Source organism: Leguminivora glycinivorella, chromosome 11, assembly GCF_023078275.1.
Source record: "Leguminivora glycinivorella isolate SPB_JAAS2020 chromosome 11, LegGlyc_1.1, whole genome shotgun sequence".
Taxonomy (NCBI): Eukaryota; Metazoa; Arthropoda; class Insecta; order Lepidoptera; family Tortricidae; genus Leguminivora; species Leguminivora glycinivorella.
The window spans coordinates 17,084,569-17,098,080 of record NC_062981.1 but is presented as its reverse complement, the minus strand read 5'-3'; the positions used below and the strand labels follow the sequence as shown (position 1 = coordinate 17,098,080).

Genomic DNA, 13,512 nt, shown 5'->3' with positions numbered 1-13,512 from the left:
ACTTAGCTATAAACTTAAAATATAATTAGGAACATCTCTACCTAATTATATTATAATATTCTTTAACATAAGTTGGTAAAGGCACCTACATACCTCTTGGAATATCAATTATTTTGTCAAAAAATAATGCCCTTATGACCGACACCGTGGTTTGTTCTTCAATCATCTACCTATGAAATATCGTTATCGATAAAACCGATCTGAATTAAAATTAAAATCAGAGGAAATATTTAAAAAAGGGACGTTACTTTTATTTACTTAATTTAAGATGTGGGCATCGAAATTCGAAATATTATAAACATTAAAGGAGATTTCATTTTAAAAATATCCATCCCGTCCCGTATGGGACAAAACTTTGCTCCCCTTTAGATAGGCGCCATTTTCAGAAAGTCCGAGCGTGTAATTAACCAAAAGTATTCCACCACTTTTCCGCGCATAAGAAATATTAACTATCATTTAGCCGGTGCATGGTCATGGTCAATGATGTACTTTTGACCTATCTAAATCCTACTGCCCAAAGGGATGAACCTAGTTTTAGTTAATTGAACATGATTCGGAGGGCGTTATCGGAGAAGAAGCACAAGCACTGTGATGCAGTGCCCTGAGAAACTGTACCTAGTAGAAGCTTACAATTTTTTTTGACAAGTGGTAGTACCTACTATAGTTGGTAGGGTAGTAGCAGTAGCTCAAGGTCTTAGAAAAGTTTAATAAACATTATCAGTTTAGGTACAATTTTCTGTTCGTAAGGTGTAGGTAGGTATGTTAATCTAATTATCTATCATATCACAAAAATTTCAAACTTGACTCCAAGGAGCAGGTGGTGAGTATAGAATACAAACAGAAAGTTGATTGCCCCTCGGTGCATTAGGTACTGCAGTTAGCGAAGCCTTCGCACCTCGTAAAGAATAAAGATCCGCTCGGCAAACAGTTGGCTCGCAGTCGCAAATTGAGGTAACTAACGTTATTGCCGCGGTAATGGAAGGTTAAAAAGGGAGAGTGGGCTTGTTCACTAGTTTGTTCATTAATTCATTTAGTTAGCTAGTGATGAAGTTGCTCAACACCCGTGGATGCACTTTATACACCTACGAGCTACGTCACAATAGTACATTGTGCAACAAGGGGAGGAAGTTGAATATTACTAACGAGAGTAAGTTAAATCGCGACGGCTTGCCGGAGCGATTTAAAGACTCGAGTTAGTAATATTCATACACCCCGAGTTACACACAATGGTTTTCATCACACTCGCAATGTAAAAAATATGTAAATAGATGTAAAAAAGTTAAGTACGGCACAAAAAATTTCATTATTCCCTTGGGAGAACGATTTTTCCATAACTCACGCCCCGCCTGCGTGCAATAACACATTTAAAGTGCGGGTGTGATGAAAAACCACTTTATGACCGAGTAATTTCTCATTTTAAACTGATACGTAGAGTGAGACAATAATTTAAACTAACTACTGATTTTCCGGATACCTGCGAACCTTAAATTAATCGCTAGCTTTCTTGACTCTGATTTAATAGAGGCGGTAGACGCCCACGCGTCTTGTAAGCTTCCATGAAATTGGATTTAAATACTTCGCCAGATTAGAACACAATTTTAACCATAAGCTTCTTAACTATTTTGAGATGCACTCCTTCAATGGAAAGATATGTAAGTTGGATTTTGTTATTATGCTCAAGTTAATTTTGTATAGAAATCGAAAGCAGGTGCAATATCATCTGACACTTCAATACGATTCATTAATCATACGCAAGATAACACGGTATGAGTGGAACCGGTATCCCGTACGACATCGTAAAGGCGGGTCCACAAGTTCACATAGGTAGCGGAAGCGTATGACTGTAAAGTGTGCTGCAAAAGTGCATGGCGAATTTATCAATGAATCCATTCATAATTTCTCCATGCAATTGTGCAGCTCATTGTGCCTATGTATAGGCAATATTTATCCTGGGACTACTCCTAGTCTATTTTCCGAATTTTCAGCTAATAGAAAAATAGACTAGATACCAATGGCGGCTGGTGAAAATTTCTGCTAGGCAACACTATGCAAAAAGAAACCTATCGTAACATTAAGTATTTTACTAATAATCAATTTTAGGCAAGCCGATGGGAATCGGCTTGTATAGACCGGCCGCTACTGCTAGATACATACCTAAACATTCGATTCATGTCATAGATAATTAGATATTACAGGGTGTATTTTGTTAGTGGGTCAGTGAGGACAGCTACCAGATCCCGTGCTGCTTTGTACTGCTGCCCGTTCGTGTATTTTAAGCAACACTTGCTATTGTTTTCTCGAAATTTCGTTTTAAGACGATATTAGGGGTCAATTCTCCATACAAACGCTCTCGACTATTTCCTCCCTGGTTTTTGAAGATAGAACAATGATACACTGATTCAAACTTTCACGATTTTTACACATATTTAACATTGCAAACGGAGTCTGCTCCGAGACCACGGGGACAATGCCGTCCTTGAAACGTCGGAGGTTAGTGTTTAAAACATAGTAAATACGCGATTAAGTCCCGTTTGCAATTTTAAATATAGAGCAATGATTTTTAACACAGATTGTTATTATTTAATATCTGTGTCGGACCGTTTTGATTTTTTTGATATTCTGCTTTTTAAAGACTCTAGAGCCAATCAAAAATTTCCAAAAAACGAAATCCTCGAAAAGTGCATTCGGCGTTTAACAAATGCTGCTCACATTTCTAAATTAAATGAAATAAAATAAATGTAGTTATTATCTTAAAGAGTGTGTCTACAACTTTTGACTATTCACAATCTCCAATTATTAACAGTGTAATAACTAAACCCACACAAAGTTGACCTAAAATGAGAAAAACGTATGTCGCCGTTTAGTAAACTTTGTTAAAAAAATTCAATACTCTAGTTATAACATTATGTGATTCTGAAAGCCAGATAAATGGACTACAAGTTTTGAGGTTTTTTATATTTTTCCTCTCAAAGGCAACAAAGAAATTTTACCTTAAATTTAAACTATCGTAAAATTTCCATACATTCGCCATTGCTGTCAGAATTCTCCTTTCGATTAGATGCCGTGAGCGGCTCATCGGAGGCAGACGTGTCGCCGGTCGCTCCGCGTTGACAATTAAATTTGACAAATATTTTGATAGAAAATCGTGTACGTACACGAAAAACCATACCAGTGTAAAACTGTGCTCAAAATAAATAGGGTAAGTCGATAATGTCAGGTGGAGATCCAATCTCATTTAAAGTGTAAAGGTGCATGGCTTGTGCATCAAAAATAAATAAAAATATATCACATTATTAAAGAAAATAACGAACACAACCGAATGAGTATAAATGATTTCATTCTAGTTCGGTTAAATTGAAAAGAGTTTCATGTTTTCTTTTACTCATTGGAATAAATTTTCATTACGCTGGTATTAACAGTACGTCATTTTAAAAATATATTTGACAGCACCTACGTCAAATTCTGTCAACCAGGTTGTATGTAAACAATTATAATTTAATTTATTTTTACATATTTAGATACTTATTAATCGATTCTTACTTAGAATAGAAGAAAGGGAAATGCGGGTGGGTATATAAGTACCTATTTATTAAATACAATATTCCGTATGGTGTGCTTCTGGTTCAAATTTTTATATTATAAATATAATAATTACCCTGTGCATACCACGAACACGTAAGTAACCGTAAGTTCATCGTTGTTTAGAAAGTAACGCTCGTCTTGAATGGCACTTCTCCATTCAACTAGTCCAGATGTTCATGGAACAGTCACCAGCATACGTATATGACTATGAACGGCCGTGACAATATATCCGATTCTCTATAGAGGCCATAAGTATATGACGACATATTCCCGGCAAAAAATTGTGATGCTTCGTGACCGGCAAAAACATAGTCTCTCTTTCTAGCGTCTCGCGGGCGTAGCGTCGGGCCAACTGTATGGAAAAAGACGCCGCGTCGCGTCGGCGCGGCTTAGCCATACAGTTGGCCCGACGCTACGATCGCGAGACGGTAGATGTGGGAGGGTCCTTATTCGTATAAATATCTGATCGGGTCGCTTAAAAATATTTGTTTCCTTATAAAAATCTAAATTACACTCTCACTTGCATAATTATCTATCCATTGTTAAAGCAAATATATATCTTACGGGCTAGAAATCATTAATATGTAATTAAAGTGCAATAACAAACCCTACCTTAGTTGCCTTAGAGCGGTAAGTTGTATGAGGTGATTTGACATCTCACGAAACACTGCACTTATATTGTCATTGCATATGTCTGTCTCATCTGTTCTTAAACTATGACAACTAAACTTATTACAAATCTGATATCAGAAGCCTTTTTTACAAGCTATTATTCAACTTGCCTTGTTAGTTTGGGTCAAAACGTAGAAGCTAAATTTGACCCACTTTCCGGTTTCCGATTGAGCTGAAATTTTGCACACATATGTAAATCACGTGACAATGCAATATTATGGTATCATGGAGGTGATCTGATGATGGAGCAGAAAGGTGGTCAGAGGAACTCTGTTATGAAACGTCGTATCCCCATTGAGTAAGGGGTTTTTAGAAACATCTCGGAGAGCAAAAGATGATTGTTGAAAGAAAGGTACAGTCGGCTAAGGTAAAGCTTGTGCAAAAAATGAATTTTTTGCAAAAAAAAATTATTATAAATTGGGAGGTGTAATTTTTTATTATCTCTGCATTTCATTGAGAAGAAAAACCGGCCAAGAGCGCGTCGGGTCACGGTCAGTGTAGGGTTCCGTAGTTCCAGGGAAAATAATATATTTAGTTAGGGGCATGAAAATGTCTGTCAAAGTTGGCATTTAAATTTATTGTATTATTTACTCATTTTAACTTTATTTTTGTGTAAAATTTTGCTCAGAATTGTGTATACCTTTGTAGAGCATTGAATGTAGTGTATACCTACACTTCTAAAGTTTATGTTCCATACATACTTACTACAATTTTCTTTTCATTGACAGACGATTTCAATTTCAATTTCAATTTGATGGATAAATATCCGCGGCCTGAGGGGTGAATAGGATCAGGAATGGGGGAATCGGGTCGCAAAGGGGGTGAATAGGTGTACGAAGGGGGTGATTAGGGTCGGAAGAGGGGTGAATTGGGATGTGTGGTCAATGGTTGTCAAATTGTATAAAAGATATATAACTTACCTAAAGTGATCTTTTTATGAATGACCTCTCTGTATATGGATGCAATTTATAAGTCAATGTATTGCTTCGTAGTTAGACTAGATACAAGAAATCAACATTTAGAAATGTTAATTACACTTCTGTCAACCTCCACGTTTCACCCATGATTGCTATAATATAAATGGATTACTTTAAAATAAAAATCATAAGTATGAAACTATACAACTATGGAAGAAATAAAATTATTTTATTGAATAATTTTTGATTTGTTCTTTTTCAAGTTTATATAAATAATAGATTCTCAATTCGCTCAAAGGTTGAAAGAGACACCTTATAGGGATAAGTTCGCCTTTGTACACCATAACTATACTGTATTTATATGTCCTAACTTGTCTTATGTACAATAAAGTGTTCACATACATACATACATAAATTGAAATAGATATCATACACGAAAGAAAAAACGACAAGGCCTACTGATGGCCGAGCCGGGAATCGAACCCGGGTCTTCAGCTTACGCAGCTAACGTCATTACCACTAGGCCACCCGCCCGCCGTGTGGTACCCAACGAAATTTCTCTAGTGTATATTATCTCTGATAGGCACATTTTGGCCACCTCGTATATGAATCTTATAAGGTCCATTTGCACCAACCCATTAACTCAGGGTTAGTGGGCTGTCAACTGTCAAATTCCATGTAAAATAGTGGGTTAACCCTCAGGTTAATCCTCCATCTTCGTTGGTGCAAGTGGCACTTAGAGGATTACGGTATAGCGAGAGACATGGCGGGTTCGATTCCCGGCTCAGCCACCAGGGGGCCTTGTCGTTCTTACTTTCGTGCGTGATATCTATTTCAATGTATAAGCATGAAAACTATTGAAATATTTTCAAATAAGTAATTTTTACTAATAAACTTTTTTTTGGCATTTAATTTTGTAAGGTATGCTCCCAGCCGAAGATCAGCACTGATGAAGAGGCACCAAAGAAAACACGTCCATTCCATACAAGATTTATTAGCAGAGAGCGAAAATATAAACCTATCCACAATCAGTCGGTGCCTATAATTACTAAACTACCCACATATGTCACAAATTTATTTCAAAAAAACTTAATGTCATTATCAGTTTGCCGTTAATATTTGTGGGGTTTGAAATTGGACCAGAAGTGATATTAAAAAAAAACTATACATTTATAACCTTTTGAATTTTGGAAGTCGGTTAAAAAATCTGGCCAAATTAGAATCTTTTTTCGCACAATTGTAAAACTAAATTATCTTTACTAGTTACCTCTAAAATACTAAATGAAATGACATCTATTGCGACTTAAGTAGTTTGCATAAATTAGTAACCCAATTCATCTAGAGACGGCGCTGCAATTTGGGCTACTTAGTACATCGTTTTCTAAAGATTTTGGGTACATGGGGTCGGAACGGGTATGAACTACCGTAATTTGTGCTGAATAAGACCAAACCGACTTTTGAACGTCGATAGCACTTTTTTTATATGTTCCATGCTAATTTTTTACACAAAAAATCTTCCAGCGGTGTGAACTTCGGTTTGTCTTTGAAAATATGTCGTTTTATTTAGTAATTTTCGCTCACCCTAACGTTGGGGTGAATAGGGATAAGTGCTAGGGTTGACCCTTTTGGACTACGAACAAAACCTGACTAACTAATATGTTATGAGTAGTCGGTTATGTATTAATAAAATAAATTTATCGAAATCTACACATATGATAACCTTAAACCAACCTTTATAAATGGTGCTCTGACGCAGTGAACAAGTAAGTATGGTCGTGGGCAGTGCGGATAACGTGTTAAAATATAAGCATAGTTTGTTGCTATTTTTCATGTTTAAATAACTTCTAAACTAACGTAGTGGTATTCAAGTAAAAGGTTCACAGTGAATATTAAGTAGCTTGCCAGAAACGTGTTTCTGCTTAGGTATACCTACCATTGTAAGTATTGAGTTTTGTATCATAAAGTCAAACTAGGCATTTATTACTAATGATTTACTCTGTGGGGTGCCTTTGATCACTTGCATGGGGTAACATTGACCATAATGACACATAGTTGATTATTGTCTGATTATGTCACGGTACTTGTTGAGTTGAGGCAGATAATTTGATCTCTTCGTGTGATAAATATTGAAACAATTACAAATAAAGTTGGTTTTTCGAAGATGGTAGGTAATTTTTATTTTTGATCAAAGTAACCCCAAAAAAGCGTTAAAGAGTTCTAATATTTGACTGTGCGAACCGTTTTTTTATCTTTTCTTGAGATAAAATACTTTTGCAAGGGGTTACATTCGATTACCATTTAAAAAAAACATAGGGTATCAAAGTAACCCCAATGTCAGTTTAAGTTTGATCTCATAGTTTTTTTTTCTGCGTACATTATTTTGTTACTTTTCTAGATTTTTAGCAGGAAAAGACTAAAAAAGTTGATGGCCCCTTTTTTTCTTTCTTTACATTTAATGGATAAAAATACCCATTAAATGTAGAAGCTAGCTATAGCTACCCATTACATGTAGAAGCTAGAGAAGTTTAAATTCCCAAATTGGTCAATGTAACCCCAGTTTACGGTAGACACCGTGAATCTATTCTAATAATTCTTTTTTTATTTGAAAGAAAAATCGTTACGATACTAAAATATGCAATCTAAGATAAAAATGCTTTTCATATATAGTTACAAACTTAGTTCAGAATTTTTTTTCGTACAACTTTTATAAATTGGTCTACCTATCAAGTTAAAAATAATTTTCCTAGAAAGTCTGTATAAAGTCCTGCTTTTGAGATTTTTTCATATTTGAGAAAACAGCCCTTATTGCCTGAAATACGGCAGTGATATTGACATTGACATTTGCTTTTTCGTATTTTGACTGCACTGTTGTATTTTTTGCCATGCTAATTTGAACCTTATCTCTGAGCGATGTTTTTTTAATTTTCAGTCACGTCACAGATGTTTATGACATAACATCTAGGTATTTAGCCATTTAAAAGAAACTACAAGGGACTTTACAGACGTGGCGACTGCAACTGGTACAGGGTCTAAGCTATAATTTAAAATTATATTGTGATTTTTATATGTTTTTTTGTGTTTTATTTATTACTAAGTATGAGTTTCAACATTTTCAACTCAAGAAACTGAAATTTAGAGAAGAGACTCGGAAATTGGGTAAGATAAAGAGTCTGATGCAGATGGCGATGGCGGTATTGGGATAAGATAAGATATGCGTCGATATTCCCTGTCTTTCTTTGTGTCTCTGACTTGACTGCTGCTAGCTGTACTCTATTCATTAGGTTTTTATTTTATACACATACTTTATTTTGTATCAAACTAAATGAAAAAAAAACCTAACGACCAAAAAGAATAAAGAAAATATCTGTATATATACGTAATGAACAGCACAGGCCTCTGAAGACCTGCAGGGCAATCATAGTCGCGCGATAAATGATAAAACATCGGACCGTCCCTATTGCACTTACAAATAGTGCGATAGGGCTGAATGTTTTATCATTTATCACGCGACCATAATTGTCTGCCTGGAGGTATCGGCCTTCACATAAGACTTTGAATAATGTTTGCGGGGATAGGCAGGCTGACGATTTTTAATCTAAGTAAGTATAGAAAAGTAACGCAAAATGAAGTGCAAAGTAATTTGAAATACACCTAGATAAACAATCAACTGAGTAAGGAACGTTATCTACATATTTAGGTAAATTTAAGTCACATGAGACATGAACAGAGAAGGAAAGCTAGATGATGCGAATTTTTTCTCTGTCTTCTTGTATGCTACCTTTTTTACAGTTTAATTTCTCAAAGGAGGTAAGTAGTTGACTACAAACTCAAAATAACACTCTTGAAAAAAATTAAGGGTCACTGACCTTTCACAGTAAATTGAGGTAGTGTGAGTGAAGGGTGTTTGTGTGTGTAATGGGGTAATTTGACAGATTCTGAAAATTCTCCCTGCTCTACCCCCTTTGATTAAGTTTTGAAGGAGGAAAGAGTCGAGAGCGGAACCTTGATTTGAAAGATTTTTTTGAAATATCTTTTGACTGAGTTGTTCTTAATGGACAATGTTTTTTCGATAAATCTAGTTAATAACACTTGTATATTTAACTAAAATTCCCAAGTTGAAAGGGGGGCTCCTATCCATTTTAGCATTTTCGCTACCGTATCCTCTTAAGACGTAAAAGTAAACAATAAATCTCATCTTTTTTTCTTCCTAAAACCCCATTTTTTGGAGCAGGTATGTAGAAGTACAGTACAGTATTCTGATTGCTGCGTGATGTAGAGTTAGCTTTATCTTCTTAGGTAACAAACAACAACAATGCCACACACGATGGGCAAACACCTACAGTAAAGTTCTTGCTCGAGGCTATATGTTTTGTTTGAGTGCTACGTAACCGAAGGGCCGATAACTTAGACAAGCTTTCATGATGTGACACACATTTAGAACTTTGCATATACCTATGAAAACAAGGAAAATTATATACTTGGAACTATCTTAATGTTCCTTATCATTATGTTTATGGGCTGATTACAGCTGGTTCTTATACCATCCCATACATTAAAATCCAACCGCCTAAAGGCGTACAAAAAGTAGATGGCGCCACTAAAAATGCCTTATGCTATCGATTAAGTAGGTACTACAACTATAATCGATGGCAACAAGGCATTTTTTTAGTGGCGCCATCTACTTTAGGCGGTCGCATTTTTAATGTATGGGATTAATGGGAATAATATAAGTCATATATTTAATTTACGGTTCAGTCTATTGAAAAGGTTTTTGCTGTGCGACTGCAGGACAAGATGAAATATTCTGATGACTCTAGTTTGTCATTACATCTGTAGTTACCTGCAACTATATATGTTACTGTTAGGTATTTTATCAAGGCACAGATGAATATACAATATCACCAGCCTATGCACTCGTTCTCATGGAATTCATTAATAAAATCTACAAACCTTAAAGGTATCTAATGTTTTAGCTGCTAAGGTCCTTAATTGAAATCACAAAAAGCTCGTCTGGATCTTGGCCAAGGACTTATTTTGTCCTAGTCCTTTCGCTTTGTTCAGCCGATGCCGTCATGGCGGTTAGGTTTAAAATTAGACGATATACAGTCATCCGTTAAATCTGCCTAGATTCTGAACACTTTAGTCACAAAGCATTTCTTTGTGATCTCAGATTTTGGACAGCTCAAACAAAGTTCGATCTTCAGTTCTGTACCTTGTAATACCTACTATCTAAGTCTACGTATAGGTAACATCATCATCATCATCATCATGTATGTACCTATGTATCTAGGGTTTGAGATCCGGATATCCGAATTATCCGGATATCCGTTGAATTTGAGATCCGGATCCGAGGACTCCGAGGATCCGGATAATACGGATAATACGGATCCGTTAAATATGGCCATCGATCCATACCAGAAAGTACTTTCTAATAAAACTTATAAATTATTTCGTGTATTTTGTCGTTTAAAATGTTTACTCACACTTATTTCATTTAAATACTACAGAATAACAAGCTAATTTAGGTTATGTACATTACGCCATGCGATGAATCCATGAAATTAATATGTATTACTTAATTTTTCTTAACTAAACGAAATGAGCAGTAAACCATAGTTTTTAAAACTGCCGTCGATAGTCATTACTAACTGGATGCATCCCGATAGGAATAGTCATAAATTATTAAATTTGTATAAAGTAGAAACGACTGCAATGGATGCTTCTAAGAAAGCTTAGAGATAAATTAATTACCTTTATAAAAATGTTATAGGCTGAATCCAAAACCACTATATTTTTCATTTACGAGATGGAAGTCTAATTAGCAGACAGGTCGTCTGATGGTAAGCGATCAATCCCGCCCATGGACTCCCTAAACGCCAAAAGGGTTGGAGGTGCGTTGCCAGCCTTTAGGCTGGGAGTGCTCTTTTCCTGAAGGTCGTATTCGTACGGAAATACCGCTGGCGACAATTCATTCCACAGTATTTTGGAACTGCTCAGCCAATTTCGATTAATTTTAACATATAATAACGGAAGAATGTTCTAATACAGCCGGATTTAATGAGCTACGAGTATTAAAGGTACAGGAAGTAGGCATTGAAGCATGAAATTGGTACATGTTAACTAGATATGTGTGACATATTTTACAAGTGTAACACTTTTTGTGTAGGTTGTTGACACTCCCGGGGCCAACGCAAGTAAATTATATTATTTTAACTTTTATTCCTACTTCTGCATGGATGTATTAGCTGTGGGTACAGAAGATTGACGTCCCAGTGAATACGGAGATTACGGAGGTATTCGTGAACACTGAATTACCCTGTATTAGCTTATGTTAATCAAAAAAATTGGCCTACTGTTTAGTGTTATATGTATTAAATAAATAAATAAATATTATACAGATTCTTACACAGATTGACTGAAGCCCACGGTAAGCTCAAGAAGGCTTGTGTTGAGGGTACTCAGACAACGATATATAGAGGTATAATATATAAATACTTATATACATAGAAAACATCCATGACTCAGGAACAAATATCTGTGCTCATCACACAAATAAATGGCCTTACCGGGATTCGAACCCAGGACCGCGGCGAAGCAGGCAGGGTCAGTACCAACTATATGCTGTAAAATGGGAGTCACATTAATGATGTGTTAAAACTTTGTCTAAAAAGTTAATGACACAATAATACACAATATTTATGTTGTTTTCTGAGTTTAAATTATTTTATTCCAGTAACAGCAGCTTTGATTTGACGAAATCCCTGTAAAAAGTTAACTTTTCAACACGAATCCGTTTTATCCGAAATATCCGGATATCCGGATCCGTCAAATTTTAAGATCCGAAATATCCGGATCCGAGAAATCGGCGGATATTGCAAACCCTATATGTGTCTAACTGCTCGAGTTCGAATTTTAAACTTCTGTTAAGGAAATCTAAAGCAATTTTTTAGGCTGCATCTTAGGAGGTACTTAGAATAGAATAAACAATTATTCGTGAACACAGGCAAGACAAAATACACATAATAACAACAAGACAGAAAGGAATGAAGTGCCATGAAATATGAAATAGGTATCATCTCAGCGTGTTGCTGGTGACTTCCAGCGCTGATCTTCCGATGAGACCATCAAGTGAGAAAGATTCACGACTCGAGACACGACTTGAGGGGTAATTCTCAAAATAGTGGCATCGTACCCTGCCATCACGTTTTTGAATAGAAAGTATGCGAAATATATAATTTTCACATATAATTAAAATTTTCATAAGTAGGCATTAACGTGACACATCGAGGCCAACACATATTTTTTCTATAAATATAATACTTTTGTAAAAAAAAAATAAAGAAGACCGTTTTCTACTGTACCCTGCCTTGTCACAACGCGACACTGCTCAAGTTTTCGCTCTATAAATTATTAAATTGCAGTTTTATGATAATAAAATATCGTTTTTTGTAGAGAATAGACTACTATATTCTTAAATATACGTTGCACGGGATGTTTCGATTACTTTTGAACACTAATTTTCACCTTCAAAGTTTGTCCAGCGATATTTTCTCCATATCCTGTGCGTCCGCGGTATTGCACCTCACTCACACACAGAAAGTCTTATTGAGGCCCTAATATACGTAAAACACGTAGCCAGTATGGTTCTAGCCGCCGGTGTAAAGGTTTGTGTGTGAGGTGCTGCGGTCTTGTGGTTAGAAGTTTTCAAAGTGTGACGTTCGGAGTTTGTAACAGGTATGTCCACTTTATTCTGGCATGATTATTTTAAAATATTAATACGGCAGTTTTTTTACCAATAACATTTTAATGTTGTATTGAAGTATAACTATGTATATTAAAATTATGACAGTTGTATTATCAACAGTTTCGGAGATAATATCTAGTTAACCGGATTTTCACTACACCCTGTGTAACTTTATCCTGCCATCACTCTGCAGGGTAAAGTGACTGTTGACAGGATAAAGAAATACAAGTAAAAAAAAGCTATTTTGACATGGTTTTTACTAACTTGCAATGTATGCATGTATGTATGTTTGTATGTATGTTGAGGTCAAATCTTGCAACCCAATTTGAAGCAGAAATATTCAACCGACTGAGCTGAAATTTTGTATACACGCTGCGGATGACGTTCGCATATAAGCGCCGATATGGGGCATTGGGTCCTTCGATATTGGGCAATAGTCTGCTCAGCGCCGAAGCAGTCCCGTCGAGGCTAGGAACCAATTTGATAAAATGTTCCTCGGAGTACCAATTTTGGTTTGAATTTAAGCCCAAGTACTTAATTTGGGGCGTAAGAGGGACCGCCTCACCGCCAATAGGCAAGGCAACATCCCTATCGCTC

General features: G+C 35.9%; 1 protein-coding gene across 2 annotated transcripts in view; it reads left to right on the top strand.

Moving 5' to 3' along the window:
• Positions 1-13,512, top strand: part of LOC125230935 (putative leucine-rich repeat-containing protein DDB_G0290503) — a 41,127-nt gene that overhangs the window by 461 nt on the left and 27,154 nt on the right. The gene's annotated exons all lie outside the window — the stretch shown is intronic.